Source organism: Manis pentadactyla, chromosome 15 (genome assembly GCF_030020395.1).
Source record: "Manis pentadactyla isolate mManPen7 chromosome 15, mManPen7.hap1, whole genome shotgun sequence".
Classification (NCBI taxonomy): domain Eukaryota; kingdom Metazoa; phylum Chordata; class Mammalia; order Pholidota; family Manidae; genus Manis; species Manis pentadactyla.
The window spans coordinates 65072658-65088321 of NC_080033.1; the positions used below are offsets into that span (position 1 = coordinate 65072658).

The 15664-nt window shown below is 42.0% G+C and overlaps 1 long non-coding RNA gene across 1 annotated transcript in view; it reads right to left on the reverse strand.

Annotated features, from left to right (window-relative positions):
• LOC118924491 (uncharacterized) overlaps positions 1–6996 on the reverse strand; it is a 53731-nt gene extending 46735 nt beyond the window's left edge. Inside the window, exon 1 of the long non-coding RNA XR_008994035.1 lies at positions 6715–6996. This is a non-coding gene — a long non-coding RNA (uncharacterized LOC118924491). The remainder of the gene's footprint in view (positions 1–6714) is intronic.
• Positions 6997–15664: the final 8668 nt, after the last annotated feature.

Below are 15664 nucleotides of genomic sequence, written 5' to 3' on the forward strand. Positions count from 1 at the left end.
GGAACCACTAATCGGAGTTCTATCATTGTAGGTGAGGTTTGCATATTCTTGAATTTCACATAAATGATACCATACAGTATGTACTTTTGAGTCTGAGTTCTTTCACTCATATTATTTCTGAGATTCATCCATGTTGTTGCATGTATGTTGCTTATCCCACTTTTTTTGGCTGAGTAATATTCCATTGTATGAATATATCACAATTTTCTTTATCTACTTTCCTAGTGATGGACATTTGGTCTTTCTCCAGTGTTTGGCTATTACGACTAACGTTGCTATGAATGCCCTTATACAAGGCTTTTTGTAGATTTATGTCTTCCTTTCTCTTGAATGAATATCTAGGAGTCAAATTGCTGGGTCATAAGGTATAACTTAGTAAGGAACTATTAAATAGTTTCCCAAAGTGGTTTTTACCAGTTTACTCCCACCAAAAACTTATGAGTTCTGGTTGCTCCACATCCCACCCATCATGTGATATTGTCATTGTTTCTTCTCCTTAACATTCTAGGGAGCATATCATGGCTCACAACGATTTTTATATCCATTTTCATTTCTGATGCTTCCTTCTACCTTTGAACTAAAAGCAGATTGTTATCAAGACCGTTTTAAAGAATCAAAGATACTTTAAAAGCTTATTAAATATCTATACACTTTGCAGATGGCTGCTATGCTAAATCACGCCTCATTTAATGACTGCATTCCAGATCACTTCATCCATTTCTTTTAATAAATATGTATCTATTGCAAATAGAGGTAAGCTTTGGTGCTAGAGTCCTATCAAGATGATAAAGAAAAGGAAGGTTTGGTTTGAGCTCTCAAGGGCCTCACAGGAGAGGCAGAACCTAGCACCAACAATGTCATGTTGTTGCTATAATGTGACCTGGGGGTATGCCCCAATAAAGGAGACAAGTGGGACATCTGGGGAGAGGGAAAACTAATACCCACTGTACCAATCAAGGGAGGAGATGGGTATGTTTTTAAAAATCTGTTTGTAAAGCATTATTAGAGGAACCAGAAAAGGAGTGGGCAAGGAAGTTAAACCTGACTGTGCCTCCCTAACTTCCAACGTGGCATGTGGTGGGCATCCTTGAGACATGGGCACACTTGGAGGCACCGATGGAGGCTGGGGAAGCCAGCCCAGTGAGTGTAAGGCTTCACCAACAAGCTGATGTCTGAGATGGGCTGGAGCTGCCCACACTGGGCAATGGTGTGTCCCAGGCGTGGGAGGCAGGGCAGTAAGAGGCGGTGGCAGCTGAGCCGTCCCTCCGCAATCTTGACCTGGAAGGCGTGCCCGGTGTCTGAGGGAGGGAGGCCTGGGCCTTCTATGAGGGGTACTGGGGACCAACATCTGAATTCAGGCCCCACTGCCCCTGGGAGGTCTTATTCTCCCACTGGCTTCATGCTGACTGAGAAGAGTGGGGCAGAGCCCACCTCCCACTCCTCCTCCACAATCTCCAACATTTATTGAGTACTTACTGTATGGAGAATCCTGTGTAAACTGCTAAAGTCTTGGCCCCTAAGCTTAAAGTTTAATCATATGGAAAGGTAAAACTATTACTACAATACAGGGCGAAACATGCTCAAACAGAGCCACATATTGGGAACTGAGGCAGGGTCATGCAATCCAATCTGGAGGGATCATGGAATGCTGTTTGATGGATGGGAAGCAGGTGGAGGGGATGGTCAGCCAACAAAGGGGGCAGTGTATGCATAGGTCTGGAGGAGAAACAGCTCGGCATTCTGCGGGAGTGGCCGGAGGCCCTTCAGTGGGACCGGAACCGCAGACCGCTAGAGGTCTGCAGAAGTTTGCAAACCCTCGTACCTTCGGACCACTGAACTGGGCAGACACTCTATCGAATTTCCCCGAGTTCCTTTCTGAACAGTTGTGTGTGTGCTTTGCATACGTGTATGTGGGTGTGTGTTGACTCACTAGGTTCCGTAGCTGCAGGCTCTAGAGGTTGGGGATGAATACAGTCCATCTGCTTTGCTCCCCACAGCTCATGATAATGGTCTCTTTCTGCTGCTGGGCACCACTCAGTGGCTCTTCCTTTGCAAAGTCTGGATTTGCCTCTGAGGATGAGGGGAGTAACAAAATTACTTGAGCTGCTACTGGGATAGGGGATGGGAGTCAGGGTGTTCTCATTAGAGTCAGGGCCGCCTGTGCCAGAGATGATCCCCAAGCCAGAGAGCATCTGAAAGGACCCGTGGGCTGGAAAGTTGGGGGTACTTGGAGCCTGTGAAGAGCAGGGACTTGAACCACAAAATCTCTGAAGTCTCAAGAAAACCCCATGCTAAGAAGGCTTCTCTCCAGGATAACCAGGAGTCAACCCTAGCAGCTAGTCTGTTATGGGCAGAGAAGGGTAAGCAAGCTCAAAGCGAGACTTCTATGAGTTGTTAGGGCTGACAAGGCAGAATATCAACACATGCAGGTTAAAAGTAACTGATTAAAAAAGAGATGTTTGCTGCAAACTCCCATACTGGGAAGGTAAGACTCAACTATCCAAAGATCATGGCACCTAGAAGCTGGAAAAAGCCAGGTGGCTCTGTAGGAGGTGGGTTCTATGGCTGCACACCTTGATTCCTCTGAGGATGAAGGTTGTGGTTTGGCTACAGGGCCAGGCCATGAGCTAGACATTAAACAGTCAGACCATCCCTTGTGGACCAGCCATGAGTGTTGAGAGGAAAGCCTCCATTTCAATCCATGAAGTCCTGGACCCGTACAGGGATCCTGAGGAGATGGGACTTCAGGAGTGGTCAGAAGATCAAAATGCTTGCAGAGAAAATGTATTCTTTTTCAATGATGCTACTTCTCCACCCTCAAGACTCCACTTCCCCATGGGCTAGCCTTAGGGCTACCCCATGTCCCAAAAGCCATGTAGCCAGGGTGACTGTGACCCCTGCTCTCCCCACCCCCACATCTAACCCATCCCCAAGAAGTCCCCGAGTTCTGCCGACTGACCTCGTAAACACCTAATGAACTTACTCACTCTCAGTTACAAGGGCCATAACTCAAGCTTTCATCCTCTCTTGCCCAGGCTATTCCAGTACTTCCCTAAACAGACTTTCTCTCTCTAATCTTGGCCTACATCCTCCAGACTAACTTATGCCCTGGAGTCAGAGATGGTTTTAGAACTGAGTCCTACTTGTACCATTCCATCAACCTCCACCATATGCACAGGATCCAGGCTGACTTCCTTAGCTGAGTCACTAGACGCTCCCTGATGTGACCTGGCCCACTTCTTCAGCCTCCTCGCCCCCCCCACACCTCCTGCAGTCTTCTCCACCATGCCAGTCACCGCCCGATCCTCACATGTACCTCACTTACTCCTCTTCATCTCTGTGATTTTACTCAGCCAGTGCTTCTCCCTGGGGTGCATTTCCACTCAAGCCAGGGAAGAGCCCCCTCTCTGGGCTCCCAGGGCATCCTTGACCCCCACCTTTGGTCTCACTTACCACATAGTCTCAAGTGATTGGCTTATGGACTGGACCTCCCTGTCTGACTACCTGAGGGAGAACCACCGAGCTGAATTCACCTTTATATCCTCATCCTCTATCCCAATGCCAGCCACACGATCAACAGGCAGAAAATAACTCTTGAATGAGCAAATGGCCATGTGTTGAACTAGCTTACCCAGTTTATCCCTAACCTAAACCCACGACATAGGTAAAAGATCTTACAGACATGAGTTCAAATTCCTTCCCCATTACTTCCCAGCGATGTGCCAGGGGACAAGCTACTTGATCCTTCTCAGTTGTCATGTGTAAAATGATGAACACAGTTGATTTACCATGAGAATTATAAAAAAGAGTTTATGCAAAGCTCTCTCCACAGTGTTTCACATGCTGTGTGAACGGTCCAGCTGCTGCCGTTATTATTATCCTTATCATCAACAGTTGAGTAGGACTCCCTCTTCACTATTTACTATTGGGGGTTTTCACTCCTGCTTTTGGCCTTGATTTTCTTGATGACATTTCTTCATCTTTACATCACAGGTAGTAGAAGGCAGACCGACTCATACACAATATTTTCTTCCTTATTATCAAATAACAGAAATGCCAGTCTTCCTGAGATCTTATCTATGTCTGCACAATTAATGAGTGTGGTTCACTGCAGACATTCAGTTGTGGGTTTGCCCTGCTAGACTGTGGGGGTGCATAGAGACCAGGAGAAGAGACTAAAGCAAACGTTCACTGACTCTAATAAATACACAGTATATATTATGCACTACATGTTTTTTCTTCTGAACAAGTTAGGTCTAAGCTGAAAGTCTGGCCTTGGTTTCCAGCCCAAGCATCTACTATAAAGGGGCTCTGACCCCATTATCTAGTCTTGTGGTCTTTGTAAGAAAACTCATTTCTCAATTTAAGAAGTGATTATGTGTGAGAATCTAGGGAAGGACTCATCTACTCACACTCATTACGGTACCCAAAACAAACACGATGCCTATTAACATCCAAGGTGTCCCCTTGTGTAGGGGCCCTTGGAAATCCAGAAGGTACCATTGGCAGTTTCTATCAAGGGTGACTATACTTCACTTGTCAGAGAGGTTGAAAGATTTATCCAACTGAAATTCCCTCCAGGGCCTGCTGACCCACCGCTGTTCTCCGACCTCCCACAGACCAAAACGATCATTCTGTTTGTCAAATTCATGTTTGGCCATTGTGCAAGAGCCCATTACTCAGGGAAGATCTTTAGAAATGATTATGGCAAATCCCTGTTTTTGTTGGTTGTGTCTGGTCTTTGTTGAGAACCTTCCTCAACCTTCTGTCCTATCTGCCTTCCCTTTAAAGTTTTTGCAGTGTCTTATTGAAATAAGGTGAGCTGTTCTGGATTGATAAAATGTTATACAAGCTTGGTATTACATTTTTTTAAAAAGACAATAACTGTGGGATTCAGCTTTGTTCCCAGGGACTATGCAAGTTACTTAGAATATTGTAGGCATATCAGTTAATCATGATGACCTGAAAAACGTTACATGCATGAGGCTTGTAGAAGTTATTTAACTTTCCTAAGGTCACACAAATAGTAAACAGAGCAGATAAAATTAAAACCTTTTAGAGCTTAATCCAAATTCCACACATTCATTACCCTGCTTTTTTTTTTTAATACTTTCGGGAGTTTTGTTTCCTAGCCACAATTCTAAGCAGGTTTTTCCATCGTGGAGAAAACAGTCAGAGAACACAGTCAGAATATAACCCAGCAGGAAGAAGAGCCTCCTGCCTCTCCAGAGATTGAAAGGAACATACATATTGTTAGGCCAGAAATTCAATAATATCTACTCCTCATCAAAGAGGAGAGGTTTATGACAGAGATGTAGGAAAAGCAGCCTGGAGAGATTTCCTCACGAGGTATAAAAGCTAATGTTCTTTATCTCAAAAATATGCAATCAATTCAATTACAGCATTGAAGTAAAATTCCTTTCCAGGTACACCCCTAGACTATTGATTGCATCTCTGAGAGCAAAGAATTCTGCTTAAATAATCATGTGTAGGCATTTGGATAGAACTTGAGCTTCCACAATACCACTGTTCAGTGTTAGAAAGATGAAGAGATGCCCTTGAGTTTTAAAGTTTGCTGGGTCTCTCCCTCCAGAAGATACCATTCCTGGTTGGGATTGTGGTGGGTGCTTCTCTGCCAACAAGAATGGCTAAGGGATATGTTAGTTCCAGAATCTGCAATAGCTACATATTAATTGCATTTAATTACACAAGACTAGATCAATCAAATATCTTCTAGGTATTTTGTGCTTTGTTTTAGGTACCAATATATAATCTGAAGTATAAATAATGCAAATTTCCCTTTTGGAAATCTCAACTAGTTCACTGTTCTAGTTACTGGGGGCTATTCCTTTGCTGTGAAATTCAGTTTTCTTATCTGCATTGGAGTTGTGGGTAGCCAAAGAATCATTCTTGCCCCAGCAGACAGCATTTGGCCCTAAGCAATCTGTGAATAATTAAACAATGATTACAGCTGCAAGTTCTAAAATGTTCAACATTTAATACATGTTAAGTAACATTTTTTCCTCCCACTGGTGAAGGAGGACTGGATAAAATACTTGTCTAGATTTAGTACCTCATTCTCCAAACTCATTTTGATGATGACTCTGTTCAAGGACCAATGTTTAAGAACTGCCCTCTCTGCCAACGCAGGCCCAGGCTCAGTAAAACTTTACCACTGAAAAATTCCCAAATTAACAAGAAGTATCATTTGCTGAAACACTGTGTTCTATACCTCACTTGCCCAAATATTTGCTGGGGTACCTTGAATGGACCCCAGCATATTTCTAAGTCTCATGTTATTTTCCTGTATAAATAGAGAGTTGACCTATCTGATTTCTAAGACCCCTTAAGAGCTTATATGTATTTATGTCAAAGTAGAGAAGAACCAAAATTGTTCTCAAATATAACAGGAACGGAGTAAATAAGAACTAGGAGGAGAGAAGAAAGTGGGAGTGAAGAGCCAGTATTTGCCACTGGAAGGAACTGGGTTCAAGTTCTGCCTCTTACAGATTGTGTAACCTCAAGGAAGTTTCTCTCTCTAAACTTTCAGGTCTTTCTTTGTAAAAAATATTGAATGATATCGCATGCCCTGTAGATGTGAGAATTAACTGTGATGCATATGAAGAACTTGGTGCAGTTCTGACACAATACAAACTCTCAATTGCTGGCTCCAAATAAAAATTAAAAACAAAACAAAGAACAAATGGTACATACCTGCCTCTCAAGTCTTTGCCTTCTGAGGCTCTTCTTGGTCTGTCCATCCTCGTCTTCTCTTCTTGGCTGGCTCTTGAACACCTTCTGCTAAACCTCTTAGCTCTCTGTGTTAGGTCTGAAAAGCAGTGCCAGTATATAGTTAATTGCTCAAAGTAAGTCTTTCTCCACTATCTCTAGCGTCCACAGAACTCAGAGCCTGTCTTTGGAAATAAACGGGGACATTTGTTCATTATGCATCTGTGCTGCCCTCCTTCCCAGCTTGCACCACTCCCCCGCCACGTCTATCTTACACACTGCAGCCATATGATCACATCTGTCCAAAATGCAAATCTCCTTAATAGCCTCCCACTGATTTTATTTATCGATAAAGCAAATGTTCTTAATAGAGCCCTGCTTTTTTCAGACCTTGACAATCTCATCAGACTCGTTCTGTATGTCTACTTTCTTCAAGGATGAGCTTTCTCTCACTACCTTAAAAACAACATACTACTTTGTGCACCGGCACCACTGACACACTCTGTTTCTGCCCATTGAAATATTAGCCCCCCGCCAACTCTATTCTTGTTCTCTATTCAATACCAGCTCAAAATTTTCTTCCTCCAGGAAGTATTCCTTGATATTTACTCTTACACCATCCATCCAAGACAAGATCAGGGCCTCTTGGTAAATGTGTTAAGAAGCCTACACGGTACAACTCCTTTTGTGTTTAAACAATCATTATGCTTGAAATTTAACGACTTCTGGCGCAGCCCATTATTTGATATCTATTCCCTCCTCCCCGTATAAACTCCAGATTCAGGCTGTGACCATCCTCTCCACTACGATAGCCTCACTGCACGATACAGTGGCTAGTACACAGTAGGTATTCAAATGAGGACACATAGAAAATGAAGAAGGTTCATCCTGTACTGCAAGATACAAAGTTGGATACTCATCAATTATTCAAAAAAGTTAGACATTTGACAGGAACAAAATGAGCCTGAGATGCTGAAAGGCTCCAGGATGTACAGTTGTTGAAATGTCACCTTTAAGACGTGGGGATTGATTTACAGTTTGCATTCTTGAGTACCTAGGATTCTGGGCTAGGAGAGGGAAAAAAAAATCCAATTTCTGCATCTCAGTGAAGGAGAAGGCTAAGTCAGGTTTGGTATCATCTGTCGGAAGGTTGCATGCGCGTGCGTGTGCACACACATGCTCATTTAAGGGTTTTACACTGACATACTTGGTGGTAAGAAGAAAAACACTTTCAGACTTTTTTTTTCATCAGAGGTTAGTCTTGCCTGTTTAAATACTTCAAGTGAAAGGAATCACACAGTCGTACTCATATCTGGCTTCTGCCCAGCGCGAGGTTTTCGCTGGGTGGTTCTCTATTGTATGGACATATCACAAATTGTTTATTTCATTTTGACAGACATTTGAGCTGTGTACTTATACTATTAATGAACTTTCCATAAATATTCTCATACAAGTCTTGTTGGATATATACGCTTTATTTCTTTTGGGTAAACATCTAAGTGTGATATGGCTGGGACATGGAGTAGGTGTATGTTTACTTTTATGATTTTATGGACTGATTTTCAAAGTGAATCTACCATTTTCCCTTCCGTAGGTTCATATCGACATGTGGTGGTGTCCATTTTTTTTATATTAGCCATTCTAGTGAGTGTATATTATTTCATGGTTTTAATTTGTATTTCTCTGATGATTAATATTGAATATTTTTTCATGTGCTTGTTGGCCATTTGATATTTTTAAGTTTTGAGTGGTCTGTCCATTTTATTTTAAACTGTATTGTTCCTCTTTTAAACATTGAGTTTTAGAGGTTCTTTACATTTTGTATATTTTTAGCATGAGACCTAAGTCATATATATGTGTTACAACTAGTTTCTCCAAGTCTGGGGCTTGCATATTCACTCTCTAAGGTGTCTGGAAGAGCAGATATGCTTAATTTTGATGAAGCCCATTTTTATCAAATTTTTTCCTTCATAGCTAGGTCTTTTTGTGTTCTAAGAAATCTTTGCTCACTTAAATGTGATGATATTTTCCTAGTTTCCTTATAGAAGCTTTATAGTTTTAGCTTTTATGTTTAGGTCTCTGAACCATCCCAAATTAAATTATTTATATGGTGTAAGACATGAGTCCAAGTTCATTTCTGTTCCATATAGACATATTCCTCTCCCCACTAAATTTCTTTGGTCCCTGTGTTGAAAATGAATTGAACATTCTTAATTAGTTTACATTTAACTGTGTTCTTTAATTTATTTGTACCTCTTGTATCTATATGGCAGAAATATTTTGATGTACACCTCTTTCCAACTCACTGTTCAGTGATGTCAGGTTGGTAGCTTGAAGTCAGCCCTGATGGGAATGTTTATGCCATGGAAATAGGCAAACTCTACAAATCAGGGCTTCATTTATTGTTATCTTGATTCTCCAGACCTCAGAATGTGTTGGAAACAATGTTCATAATGAGTATCCTTAAAACTGTGCCATGCCTCTGCAATTATGACATTGTGAATAGCCCAAACATTTGAGGAAATACTCTTCCAGTATTTGAAAGCTATTATCTGAGTCAGCAAGGAAGTCACACACTTCATTAACAGATAAGTGAAGTTCTAACATATTCCACTTTCATCTTCCTCACTAATATAAACAAAAGTATCAACAAGAATTCATATGGGAGCTCTCTTCACTTGTCTATCGCAGCCACGGGTAGGCTGCAGGTATAGGTGTTTGACAAAAAATCAGAAGTATATTGTGAGATTCAATGGACTATCCGGAAATTATAGAAAAAAAGAGTATTGAATATGTCATCATTATTTGTAAATGTGCATATTCTTTTGATCGACATTGGTATCCATGCACGTATATGTAGGTATGCACACAAACAGGTCCTTTCTCCACCCTGACAGCCATTATATTAAACATGTACCGCCAGCCCCCCACTGCCTACCTCACGGTGCTGTGCTCATCCTCACAGAGCAGACATACAGTTCCGACAGCTGTGTGACAGTGAGGATTACTATTCAATAAAGTGCGAGGTCTCAGCCGTTTTGGAGAAAGTTAAGGAAACTCTTGATGGGGGAGGGGCTCTGCTGGCCTTGAAGAAGGACGTGAATGGCCATTTGTCCCCTGCAGACGGCCCAGCCTGAGGGCACAGCTCATAGGTGGGGAGGCCTTCTTGCAAATGGTTCTCCCTCCAGGCTGGACAGAAGGATGGTGGATCAAGGCTAATGGTGAGAAAAAGGCAGGGAACTTGGATAAGCATGACCTTGTGGATGCCCTTGAAGTCCAAATCATGGAGTTTGTACTCACACCAGCAGGCTGTGCGGAGCCTTTGATGGTTTTCGAGCAAGAGATTCGCATGGCCAGAGCTTTGCTACAGTTAATCTGGCTGTGTGGGAGGACGGGCTGGAGAAATAGACTGGACTCAGAAGAGGTCAGAGGATGGTTACAAAAATACAGGTGAATGCAGGTGACATGAGCCCAAACTAAGCCGGCACCATCAGAACAGAAAGGATATGAGTAATGGAAGAACTACATCCAGTGTCGATACAACAGCACTTGAAAAAATAATTGTACCTTAAGAAATTTTTATTTTTAAATTTTCTTGTAACTTAACATTTTTACTGTTTGTGGAGGTTTGAGGATGTGGGGAAGTGTCTGAATCAGGAAAGTATAAAACAAGGAGGTCGAGGGAAAGTACTCCGGAATTTTTACATCAAACCACCGTTTTCCTTCATTTGTGCGATTTGGGTTATTTTGGTTTTGGTGTTTGCAGGACTAAGAGTGTTTTTACTCTGGTGAATGCTTACATATTTTAATTAATGCACATTTTCACACTTATTTACTACTTCCTTTCTAGGGACTTGTTACTTAATAAAATGAAGAAAATAAAGGCTTGCTATTTATTTTTACCAGAAATATGTAAAGAATGCTCTGTGTTTGCCTTTGAGTGCATTCTGGTGAGGTGACCTTAGGCCATAAAGACTTGAGTGTTTGGGTCACGTCCTGTCACAGGCCTTTCTGACTTTGTCTTGTTTATTTGGAATATACAGAAGACATTATAGGGACTACTTAATTCTCAGGAGCTCTCTGAAACCAGCCAAGCAAAATTCTTAAGAAAGGATTACATTCTTTCAAAAATGATTTATTTCTAGAAACCATAATGTGTTAGAATATTCTAGAATTTTTAACGTTTGCAAGTAAAAACACCCTAAAGAGAATGTTTTTTACAGACCATACATAGACCATAGACTCAGACAACTGGCAAATTGATTATTGCAGCTAAACTGGTCAAAAACAAAGTATGTTTGTTCTTTTGCAAATAAGATCACGTTAAACAATCTTTTTTCCTTTTGTAATGACAAAAAATTGGACTTTATATTGTCAATTCAGAAAATCAACAGGTAGGCAGTGTAATGCAGGGTTTTCGAGGGCTGTAGGGTCAGAACAGCCAAATTTACATTTATGAGACCTTCTTGTTCTGTGGCCTTGGGCACACTGTGTCTTTAATCCTCGGTTTCCTTACTGTAACACAGGAATCAGAACAGAAATTAACTCATGGGGTCATTGTGATAATTAAATAAGAGGATGTATGTAAAACTCTAGGTACAGTACCTGGCTATATGAGTGTAATAACTTAGTAATCACAATCATTACCATAGTCATTATTTCATTACAATAGCACCTTAATTAATTATACAATGCTGAGTAGCACCCGTCACATAGTAAGTGCTCAACAAACTAGCTATTATCTTTAAGTATATTAGGTGAAAATCCTCCTGCCTCAGCCTCCAGAGATGGTCACGATAAAACCCATGTGAATGTGTATATATGTGTATGTGGAAATACATGTTGGTATTTTAAATAAAAATAGCATAATACTGTACATATTGTTCTGTGGCTTGCTATTTCACTTAAACCTTGAAAACTGTTCACCCACACAAACAGACCCAGTTGAGTTTTGACAGTGGTGCAAAAGCAACCCAATGAAGTTGAGAGCGGCTTTTCAACAAATGGTGCTGGAGCAATTGGACATCCATGGGCAAAAGAACGGATCTCAACCTAAGTTTTATGTATTACACAAAAATTAACTTAAGTGGATCATGGTTATAATGGAAAACATAAACCTATAAAGCTTCTAGAAAACTAATATGAGAAAGTCTTTAGGATCTAGGTCTAATCAAAGAGATCTTAGACTTGATACCAAAAATATGATCCACAAAAGGAAAAATGGATAAATTTACATCTGTGATATTATCCTGCATGATTCCATTTAGTCGCATAATTAAAAATCTTTTGCTCTGTTAAAGATCTCATTCAGAGGTTAAACAGACAAGCTGTAGACTGGGAGAAAAGATTTTTGCTACTATCTGACAAAGGATTAGTACCTAGAATACTTGGAGAACTCAAAACTCAATAGTGAAAAAAAACAAAACACAAGCAATCTACTTCATGTCTTTTGTCTAGAAAACAGACAAAAGAAATGAACAGACATCACTGATGAGGAGCTACAGACGGCAAATATACATATGAAAAGACATGCAACGTCATTAGCCGTTAGGTAAGTGCAATTTAAAACCACAATTAGATATTACCACATACCTATGAGAATGGCTAAAATAAAAAATGGTGATACCACCAAATACTAAGTGGCAAAGACATGGATTGCTCATACATTGCTGGTGGGAATACAAAATGCTAAAGACACTCTGGAAAAGTTTGGTAACTTACTTACACAATGAAATAGGCAATTGTTATATGACCTGCCTGTTACACCCATTCTTAGACATTTACCCCAGAAAAACGAAATAAATGTTCATACAAAAACCTGTACATGAATATTTAGAGAAGCCTCCAACTGGAAGCAACAGTGATGTCCTTCAACAGGGAAATGATTAAACACGTTCCATACCATGGAATACTGCTCAGGGAAAAAAAAAAAGGATCAACTTTGGATTTATGCAACAACTTGGATGAATCCCAATAATTATGCTGAGTGAAAAATCCCACTGCAAAGGTCACATACTGTGTGATTCCATTTATGTAGCACTCTTGAAGTGAGAAGACCAGAGAAATGGACCCCCAGGGGCTAGAGACAAGGCAGAGAGGAGAGATTATAAAAGGAAGTGCCAGGGATCCTGGTGGTGAAGGAAGTGTTCTGAATCTTGAGCTTGGTGCTGGATTCAGAAACTTTCCTATGTGATAAAAAGCATAGAACTAATGAGTAAAACTGGGGATTTCTGAGCGCAGTTGGATGGCATCAATATCAATAGCCTGGCTTGTAATATTATCCTACAATTTTGCAAGATTTTGCCACTGGAGAAAACAGGGTAAAATCCACACAGGATCTCTCTGCATTATTTCTTGCAACTGTTGGTAAACCGACAAGGTTGTCAGAAAAAAAAAAGTTTAATCTTAAAAAAGTAGTAGTGTAAGCTATAAGCAAAACAAAACAGAACCGACCTGTCTAACTAAGGCTTTGACTCATTTCCCTTGTCTGCACTCTTTATTTTCTTTTAGGCATTCATTAGCCAGTCACTGACTGGCCAAGTTCAACCTCTTTTATCATAAATGATTCCACCAAGTTGTTGAGGGGTGACGCAGCCTAAATGCAGTACATGGAAGTGGTACACGAGGAAACTGGCACGTAAGGAGTTCATTTATTAGGGACCTCATTGCACACCCATCGGGAAGGGTTCTTAAGCACGAAGAGGAGGTTGGAGAATCTTCCTCGGGAAGGCCACTCTGGGTTACAGATGGCCTTTACCGGGACGGTCAAGACTTGAGCAACTCCCATCTACTTGGGAAATTCAAGTCTGCTGTCGTTTCCTAGGGCTGCGGTAATGACCGTCATGGAAGAGGGAGACCTCAATTTAAGCAAACAGCTGTTTTTCCTTGACAACAGAAGGGTAAAAAGGGCTCAAGTTGGCCCTTAGCGAGCTGATCCATGGAAAGACAGTTTAAACAGATTCTCTCACTGAGCACAGTGAGGAGAACACTCAGCCTCACTCCCCAACCCTGCACAGGTGACACGCAGCATCCAAAAAAACCCCCTTCTCTGGGAGCCATGCACCATAAAGTCACCCCATCCTTTGTTGGCCTGGTTTCCTGTCCTCTGCCTGGCTGCCTGCCTGGGACCTGCACTTTCCTTTGAGGCTGTTTGGAGCCCCAGGCTGGGAAGGCTTATGGTTGGTCCACAGGGAGTCCCTGTGTCCTCTCCTTACCCAATTATCTAATACTTAACTGGCAGACCCTGCAGTCGGTTTCCCTCGGCCCTGTGAGGTAGCTTAGCATTGCAGTTCTTCAGATTTGCTCCTGGCCTTGCAGTGGGGGTGGGGGGACTCGGCTGGAGCACTGGAGGGCTGGGCCGACCCTACTTGCTGTAGACAGTCAGCTGTGATTTTCCATCAGCTGCATCTCATTATCCTGTCAGGGCTCCCTCGTGCCTATCGATGAGAAACAATGTGTAATCACTTGCAACTGATTGCAAATCTCTCTGCCAGGCCTGTGGAGCCCTGGCCCATGACCACGTGGCCCAGACTGCCATTGTCCCTGGGCTCTGTGGCCCCATGCTGAGCCATTCATTGAGTGTGGAGCACAGTGCCCACCCTATCTTCTTGGGGCAGATTGGGAGAAACGTTGGCTAATCACAAACCCCACAGAACTACAGAGTCAGGTTCAGAACAGCTCTTGCAGGAAAACATTTCAGAAAGTAAAAGAGCCAATCTCTTCCCTTCATGAAGAAGTAGATGAGTTTCGGGATTCCAGAACCAACCATATGGGAGGGAGTATGGACCACATTTTTTCTGCGACAGTGGGGTATGCCGGTTGTAGAACTCAGACACTGAAGGTGCTCAGACCCAAAGCAAGCCCTGATTCTGACAGTTACTACCTGTGTAGTGTTGGAGAATTGACTGCAGCTCTTAGAGCCTCAGTTTTCTCGTCTGTAAAATGGGAACAATGGCAGTATCAAGTGTCTGGAGATGCTTTAGTGATTGGACATGATAATAAATGCAAAATCTTTGGGATTCACTGAATGTGAATTATTGTTATAAATATGGAAGACTCTCATTTTCTAATATTGCATGTCAGCACCCACACTGTGTCCTCTTTCACCAGCTAAAAAGAAAGACTCAGGACCAAGAGCGAGTCATTTGTGCTGAGCCAGGTCACCAAACCTGGGCTTAATGCCTGGCCTGACTGCAGTTTCACCTCCCCAGAAATGGAGTCTCAGTCAATCAGGAATTTTCTGCTGGCGCCCATGAGGTAATCTGTCACGGGGGCCCTCTCAATCCCCCCAGCAGAAGATGAGGTAATGGCATGATAAGACCCCCTAAGGGAGGGTGACCTTGCCTGAAACACCCTTTCTTATCTTTTGCTAATAACTTCTTGCCCCGCCCTCCTTCCCACAAGCCTTCCATTTCGTACAACTCTCAGGAGCATCTACTTGCTAGAGGGGATGCCTCCCGATTCATGAGTCACTTCATAAAGCCAATTAGATCTTCAGATTTACTTGGTTGAATTTTGTTTTTTTAGCACATCTACAGGAGAAAATATCTGCGACAGAAAAATCCCAAATTCCAAATGGATCTTCTACTGAAAACTACACTAGCCCTACCAGGGTACAAACAGAAGTGAATAAAAGTGGTTGGATATATGTGCAAAAGGAGTTCACAGATCTCAAACAGCATTAGCATAAAAAAATAATGAGGTTCATTATACCTGCGCATTAGAATCACCTGGGGAACTTTAAAAAAATTATCTGACACCAGCCTCTTAGACCCATTAAATCAGAATCTCTTGGGGGTGAGGCTTTAACACCTTTGTTTTAATGGCCTGCTTCCCCCTCCTTCCTGACCCCATTCCTGCCAGGTGACCCTAATGGACGGTCAGGGGCAGAACTACAGTACGGAAGCCCTGAGGGATAGTACAGCCATAAAGCGTG